This window comes from Mesocricetus auratus, unplaced genomic scaffold (genome assembly GCF_017639785.1).
Source record: "Mesocricetus auratus isolate SY011 unplaced genomic scaffold, BCM_Maur_2.0 Super-Scaffold_100013, whole genome shotgun sequence".
Classification (NCBI taxonomy): domain Eukaryota; kingdom Metazoa; phylum Chordata; class Mammalia; order Rodentia; family Cricetidae; genus Mesocricetus; species Mesocricetus auratus.
The window spans coordinates 19,077,055-19,085,417 of record NW_024429196.1 but is presented as its reverse complement, the minus strand read 5'-3'; the positions used below and the strand labels follow the sequence as shown (position 1 = coordinate 19,085,417).

Here is an 8,363-nt window from a genome sequence, read left to right as displayed (position 1 = left end):
CTGTTTGAAGTCATATTGGGTCAAAATAGTATTTCTCTAATTTGTTAGAAATCTCACATAACCCAAGGGCACAGCCTAAAAGCATATATATCAATAAAACTATAGCATCTCCATTTTTTTCCCTGTCAAGAATTATAGGTGCTAAATTCAGCTCCTGTTTTTGATGTAGATTGGGTTAGAAATGGTCCCCAGTCCTGGTCCCAGAATTGGTAAATAAGGGAAATTTTGGGAGATAAGACTTTGTGAGAACTCCTTGATACTTAAAGGTACATTCTTGAAAGCAATTGTGGGACATTCCTCCTCCAGTACGTGCCCCTTCACCTTTTTTCTCTGGTTCTTTATTTAGTGGCTTTCTCTGCCATGCACTCCTTACATTACATCTGTTGCCTTAACATATATGGCCCCTGTAGGCTCATACATTTAACTGCTTAGTCACCAAGGAGTGGAGCTGTTTGAAAGGGTTACAAGGATTAGGAGTTGTGGTCTTGTTGGAGGAAGTGTGTCACCAAGGGGAACACTTTGTAATTTTAAAAGCCATGCTAGTTCCAGATTCTCTCTCTGTGTGTGTATGGATCAGGATATAGAACTTTCAGATACTTCAGCACCATGTCCACCTGTATACTGCCATGATGATAATAGACTACCCTCTGAAACTGTAAGCAAACTCCTAATTAAATGCTTTCTTTCATAAGAGTTGTCCTGGTCATGGTGTCTCTTCACAGCAATAGAACAGTACCCCCATGCAATGGATCTGCTTAGTCATAGGCTGGAACCTCTAACACCATGCTCCTTCCTCCTTCCAGCTTCCCTTTGTTTCCCTCTATTTCCTCAGTCTCTTTCTCCCCCTCCCCCCCCATTTTGAGACAAAGTCTTGTGTAACCCAGGCTATCCCAGAACTTCTATGTAGCTTATTATGACCTTAGATTGTCATGGTCCTTATGTCTCAGTTCTTGAATATTGGGATTACAAACATGGGGTACTACATGTGGTAACTTTTTCTTCTTTATAAAGTAATAGTCTCAGGTATTATGGTATAGTGATACAAAACTAGTAGCATGACATGTTTCCCTTGAGATTCTTCACTTTCTTGGATTGTTCCCAGGTCCCTGTCATCAGCACCATTAAGAATGGTAAGGTATTCTGTAGTTCTCGGGCAGAACTTACGTCCCTGTAAAAGCAGCCCTATCTCTACCTTATTGATGATTAGACTGAAGTGTGTCCCAATCATGATGCTGACCTCATGAGAATTTCAGACTCATTGGGTCACTTTGATCATCTTCTAAAAGGAAGGAAGCAGGAACTTCTGTACTGAGAGCACAGAATGAACACATCTTGTTAACACAGCTTTATTCTCTATTAAAAAGAAAAAGGCAGAAGCTGAAGCCACGCCAACTTCTTAGAAATGGCAATACACATTTTGAAGGAAATTCTGCCTTCATTTGCTATAATACAGTAACTGATTGGGTGCTCATCAAGTGCTGGGGGCAGTAGTAACATGTAGCCTCATAGGATTCTATACAATCCTTCTTTGCCATACACCTCCCTAGTGATTGATTCCAAAGTCAGAGGTCCTGCCTCCTACATGGTGGGGCAAAGGAGGATTTTAAGTGTCCAGTGGGAAAATGTTGATGTTCTGTAGGAACCTGCTTCTTTGAATAGAAGCATTTATTTAGCTGATAAGGTTTGACCCCCTGGGCAATTCTCTCAACAGAGAGATGGACTAATCCCATCTGTGCTTTTTTGTTCCTGAATTTGGGTCTTATAACAAGTTCTGATCTCCTTTTATTACTTTTGTATGTATGCTTGTGTGAGTGTGGTGTGCACAGACACGTGGGAAGGTTAAAGAGGTCTATCAGAGATATTGTTTGTTCCTTGGGTGTTGTCCATTTTTTTTCTTTTTTGAGACTGGAACTTGTAAAGAGAAGCCTTTTCCTTGCCAGTGGCTTGGTTTTTCCCCCCCGTCAGTCGCCTGGGCTCTGCTGTGTTTGTAGTCCCCAAATAACACACAAGAGGCTGTATTAATTATGAAGCTGTTGGCCTTGCTTGTTTCTTACTGGCTAGCTCTGACTTAAGTATTTATCCCATAATTGTTAATCTAAGTATTTCTCTTACCGGAGAAGTTTCCCGGCTTCTTATCCCTATGGGGGTTACATCTTGACTCCCCGTGTTTCTCCTACCCAGAGTCCTCCTGGACTCTTAGTCCCACATATCTTGCTTCCCTATTGGCCAACAGTGCTTTATTGACATATACACAGGACTTCCCCCATCAGGAACTCACCAAGTAGACTGGGCTGGTTGGTCAACAAGTTCCAGTCTCTGCCTCCTCAGACACGGAATTACAAGAGTGTGCTATCTTTTTAGAATGTAGGTTCTGGGCATGGACCTTAGATCCTGAAATTTGCATGGGAATCGCTTTACCCACTGAGCCTTCCTCTCAGCCTGACCATAACTCAGAGTGGGTCATGAAATGAAAGCTTTTTTCAGAACAGTTGCTTCCATGTTCAATGTTCTCTGCACCCTCAGCTGACAGTCCTCTGTTCAAGTGCGCATAGCAACATGGTTGAATGTGTCAGCTATGAGTCACAGGCACCTGTGACCTCTGTATCACAGGTGGGACTCCTGTTTGGATTTTTGCAGGGGTATACCTCCTCCAGGCAAAACCTGCAGGACGCAAAGAAAGCAGACTCAGTTGGGACCTTAGCCTGAGCAGCTGACTTCAATGTGCTGCCAAGTAGCAAGGAATCTGGCACAGGTTCTGAGCACCATGGCCAGCTAGAGCCGCTGAAGCCCAAGCTCCCCTCTACACCCCCTCCCAGTGTGGACGGTTTTCCTGTTTGTTTTGTTACGTCCTTGTTTTATTTAAAAGCCACATTTCTTCCTTGAAGGGCAACAAACACATGGGCTCTGCACATAGACAGGAGTGAGAAGAATAAGCTGTAAGTGTAGAGGCTGTATCAGGTCACCTTTCCTGAAGCTGATCCTTGGACGGTCCAAGCCACTGTGTTCTTTTGGACTGTCTTCAAGCAAGTGTGTTGTGCAGTGCCAAGCCTCAGGATACCAAAGAACTGCTTACAAAACATTTGCTCCTTCACAAGAAGCAGAATGGTTTAGCCAAGAGAACAGCCCTGCCAAGAAATCTCACATAGGCTGAGATAAAGGCTAAGATCCCCAGCACGTGAGAATATGTTCTTGGTAGAACAAGGCACAGTAGGTCCTGCTCAGTCTCCCAAGTGTTGAGATTATTGGCATCTGTTACCACACACTGCTGAGATCTGGAAGACACAACAGTGGGGTTCACCTTTCAGTGTGGGTGGGTGTTTTCCTGTCCATTGAAGGCCTGGAGAGAACCAAGGGATAAGGAAAATGAATTCACCCTTTGCTTCTAGTTCTGCTGTTTGATCTGGGACATCAGACTTTACTGTCCTTGGACTAGGAGTCACACCACTGGCATGCTCCTCTGCTTTGTGGGTCTTAGATTGAATTCTACCACCTGCTCCTCTGGGTCTTCAACTTACAGTGAGGTCTTGGAATTCTCAGCTTTCACAATTCTGTGGACCAATTTTTCATAATTTTCTTTCTAGGATGCATATCTGATATAGACACATATAAATACATCTCTCTATATAGACAAATCTATATGTATACACATGTGTGTACATTTATATATGCATACATATGCATATAATTTGGCTTAAATGGGGACAGAGAATGGGATAGAACTGATGAAACTACAGGCAGGCAGGCAGGAAGGAAGGAAGGAAGGAAGGAAGGAAGGAAGGAAGGAAGAAAGGAAGGAAAATGGTTCTCCATGTCCATGTTAGGAAACTCTTGTATGTAAGAGATAAATTCAAGGACAGCATGACAGTACTCACAACAATCTGAGAGTCATGGGTTGAGCATTTAACTTCCATGCCAGGAGGCATGTGGCTCTTGCCTCTTCAACGTTCCCACTTTCTTCGGAGGACAGCCTGTGTAGTCCAAATAAGGAGACATATTTATGCTTGGAGATATGTCTATTAATGAGCTAGAATATACTATGATCTACTCTGGGGGTCCAATGTGGCTCCCAAGGACGTCTTGACAGCTGTAGCCAAATGCCAGCTGGTGCCCAGTGATAACCATTTTGTTCAAGGACATCCCTAACCTGTGTGGTCCAATTGACTTCACATGGAGTGTTCCACGTTATTACAAAGTTCAAAGCCAATTTAACTTTTATTGCCCCAAGTTTTCTGTCCTCAATACTGGGTTAAGGATTCCCACAGAGCAGTGAATATCCTTTCCTCAATTTCATTGTATGAGAATTTCATACATACATATACATATAACATCTTAATAAAATCTACATTCCTTCCTTTCCAAGTTTTTCCTATCACACTATCATTTTTCCTTCCCAATTTCAACTTCCTGGTTGTTGTTTTGTTCTTTTTAAACCCACAATTCTTCTTCTTAGTGCTGTTTTTATGTGAATGAATGTAGGACCATCTACTGGTGCCCCTTCCAGGGGCTGTATCAATGAAGAAATCTGATCCTCCCTCCTATCTTCAGCAGCTATCAACTAACAGTAGCTCCTTTGCTGGGTGAGAATCCATTAGCCTCTCCTTAACCATGCTTAAATTTGGGCTGGCTTGACCCTGTGCCTGAAGATCAATTTCTATTGTCACTGTGGTGACTTAAATGAAAAATACCCCTCCAATAGACTCATATGTTTGAATGGTTGGTTCCCACTTGGTAGGTTGTTTAGGAAGCATTAGGAGGTATGGCTTTGTTGGGGATGGGCTTTGAGATTCCAAAAGCCCACACCAGGCCCAGTATCCCTCTGTTAGCTTCCAACTTAGAGATAAGATGCAAGCTCTCAGCTACCATTCCAGCACCATGCCTGCCCCTTGCCCCCCACTGCCATGCCCTCACCATTATGGTTATGGAACTTACCCTCTGAAACTGTAAGCAAATCTCCAATTAAATGCTTACTTTCTTTTTAAAGGAAGATTTATTTATTATGTATACAGTGTTCTGCCTGTGTGTGTCCCTGTAGGACAAAATATGCCACCAGATCTCACCGCAGGTGGCTGTGAGCCACCATGTGGTTGCTGGGAATTGAACTCAAGACTTCTGGAAGAGAAGTCAATGCTCTTAACCGCTGAGCTGTCTCTCCAGCCAATGCATTCTTGTATAAGTTGTCTGTGTCATGGTGTCTTTTCACAACAACAGAATAGTGACTAAGACAGTCACCTTCACAGAAAATTCAGGATTATCATGTAGCTTATCCTAATAGCCCAGTAGCAGAGACAGAATTTGAGCCTTGATGGTTGGGCTCCCAGTAATAAAGCTAGGTCTCTCAAGTAATCAAGATAACCTTGAAAGAAAAAAATGAAAAAATATGATAGGAGAACAAGGTCTTTTATCTGTGTGAGTTTCTTTTCTCCGACAAGTGGAAGAAAGAATGGGTCAGGACAGAGAGAAACTGGCCATGAGGTGGAGCCAAAGCAAAGGCCAGAACAACCTAAAAGCAAGGGCCAGTGTCAACCGGAGACAGCATCAAGAGCAAGAATGTCCTGAAGTGGGGTGAGCAGGACACCCTCCACATCTTGCTCCTCAAGGTAGGAATGGCCCGGGGACTAGCGTGGTACTTACTAAAGGCTTTCCGCTGTATTTTTCTAAAGCCGTCAGCCCTGACAACAGCAAAGGCAGAATCTCATCCAGTGCTGTTCTTATCTCCATCAACTTCCTCAAGCTCAGAATCGTGAACAAATGGATGACACATTGGAGGGTAGAGAGGAAGAAATTCCCTCTACTATTCCCTCCCTTTAACTCCGTGTAGGCTCTTTGGCTTTGTTTGGGAACCCACATAAGTCAGGAACTGACTTACAAAGAGAAAACACTCAGAGTTTTTCTCATAGCACAGGGATCCTTACAGAAGAGTGAAGTCCAAAGAAATGACCAAAGCACGATGGATGCTTTTACATTTTTCAGACAAAAAACAATAATAAATTTGTGAAGGAAGAGCAGGCCAAATAAATAACTGGACTAGAAAATAAATTCTGGGGATGTTACTAAAAGATGGGTGGAGGAGTGTTAGAAGCTAGTGGAAGATAAGGGCCACTTCAGAGTTTGTTTATTTATATCTGTTGCAGTCACATTCATAGTCTCTGGTGTCCACAGCCAGTTTTTTAGCCTTGGTGTGGGAAGGACATCTCATGCAAGAGTCTTTATAGTTCCTGCCATAGAGAAAGTCAGGCCAAATGCCTTCGACTGAAGTTACAGCAGCTTAAGTGGTATCAGTTAGAAAAAAATATGCCAGTTCAATCTATTTTGTCCTAGGTCAATACTATGTACATTTATACATACCTCTGTATGTACTCCTATACAGATACATATGTACAGTATGTCTCTGGAAAATATAGAGGTTAAAACAATAGCATTTACATGCACATAAACTCCTATATATAGCAAAAAAGCAATATATACTTCCTCCCATTGTTATTTTATACAAATGCAAAAATATATGCCTTATTTTTCCCAAAAGCTAGCTTTTAAAATTATATTTTATGAATACCTATAAAATGACTTGGTTAATTGGCTGCATGGTGGCCAACTGAAAAGATGTACCATAAATTAACTAGTTCTCTGTTGCCAGACATTTGAGAGGGCCTGAACCTCCATGATAACTATACTGTTGAGATCACCGTTTAACAGGTTTCTGTTTCCTTGGCCAAAAGAATCAAGGCTGGAGAGATAAGTTCCTTAATAAAATGCTCTGATTTGAAGTGATATCTGAACTTGGTCTTGAAAGAAATAGAAACTTAAAGGCTTAGGAGACTAGGGGACAGTGGGTCATTTTAGTCTAGTATAATCTCATGGAATCCCCCAAAAGCAAGGGATGCTGGCTTAGAGAAGGAACCAAAGAGGTAGAGCCTGCATCAGCTACTACTCTCATCGGGCTGATAGATACCTGTCACCTGCAGCTTCAGGAAGAAAGGGTTTATCTGCACTCACAGTGTGAGAGTACAGCCCATCATGGTTCACGTGGGAGGCATAGCAGCAGCAGCAGCTGGAGGCAGCTGGCCACTCTGTTTCCACAGTCGGGAAGCAGAGGTATGGAAGCTCGCGCTCAACTCACCTGCTTGCTTTATGCCTTCTAGCACTCAACCCACAGAATGGTGCCACTTGCATTTAGGGTAAGTCTTCCCAATTCAGTTAATCCAATAGAGATATCTATCATAGACATGACCAGAGGTTTTTCTCCTGGGAAATCTCGATCTTGTCACGTTGACAGTTGATAGTAACTGTCACAGGGCTTAAGTGGGGGGTGTGTCTTCTAGAATAACACCGCTGAACTTTGATAACAATTGGAATATGATAAGCACACGTACGGGGGGGGGCATAAATGTGCCAGATACAAAAGTGTCATAAGGACAGAGGGCACTTGTTGGGTCCAACTTGAAGACAGTACTCTTTGTCTTCAAACATACAGATTTTTACTTCTTCTAAGACCCAGCTCAAGTATCAACAGTATTTTGCTATCATTGTGGCCTGATTTAAGGTCAGGTATACTTAAAATTCATTTCCAAAGAATATTTTACTCTAGTGGAGTTCCGCACACAATAGGAAATTATTTTTCGAAGTACAATTATCATTATCATTAGGCTTATAAATTATGGCGCCCACCAAATTTTTAAGAGGAAGACTTCTAAAACTAAAATAAGTACATTGTTTTATTAAAAATAAACTGTTGATTTAGTTTAGTCTTCCCTCGAAAAAAGTGACAATTACTTTTTGGACTATGTAAAATTATATACATTTAAAAATCAAAGTTTGGAAGTGTGAGAAATACAATATTCTGTATGTTTCAAGCATCAGTAGGCAGTTATGATTAATACTTTATTAATACACAATTATTTGACCATAAAAGATTTAATATATATATGGTTTATATAACTCTCTATGTAAATATTTTTTCAGTGTTTTTGAGGTAATTTTTAATTGCATTCTTACCATGTATCCCATATTGGCCTTGATTTTTTTATCTGCCTGTCTCAGCATTCCTCCCAAGGGCTGAGATTACATATATTCACCACCAAGCTCCAGGACATTACACATAAAGGTCAAAAGAAACATAAACTATATGTAATAGCTTCTCAGATACTGGAAACATCACTTTTCATGGATCCCATGAATAATAAGCTTTGAACAATTTATTTGGTAGAATATACATTCATGCCATTAACTTAATTAGCATAGTGTTGAATCATTCTTTCTTAGTAATATTTGAGCTTGAACTTTTAAAAAGTATCCTTCAAGGTAAGACAGTCATTCAAAATTCCCTGCTTCACAGGAAAGTATGTCAGCTATTTTAGCTGGATGTC

The 8,363-nt window shown here is 41.3% G+C and overlaps 1 protein-coding gene across 2 annotated transcripts in view; it reads left to right on the top strand.

Moving 5' to 3' along the window:
* Positions 1-5,535: 5,535 nt before the first annotated feature.
* The window catches only part of Slc39a12 (solute carrier family 39 member 12), an 84,254-nt gene continuing 81,426 nt past the window's right edge, over positions 5,536-8,363 (top strand). Inside the window, exon 1 of one of the 2 annotated variants that reach the window (XR_005880733.1) lies at positions 5,536-5,597. The gene's annotated coding sequence lies outside the window, so the exon portion shown is untranslated. The remainder of the gene's footprint in view (positions 5,598-8,363) is intronic. The other variant, XM_040755458.1, reaches the window with a different exon arrangement.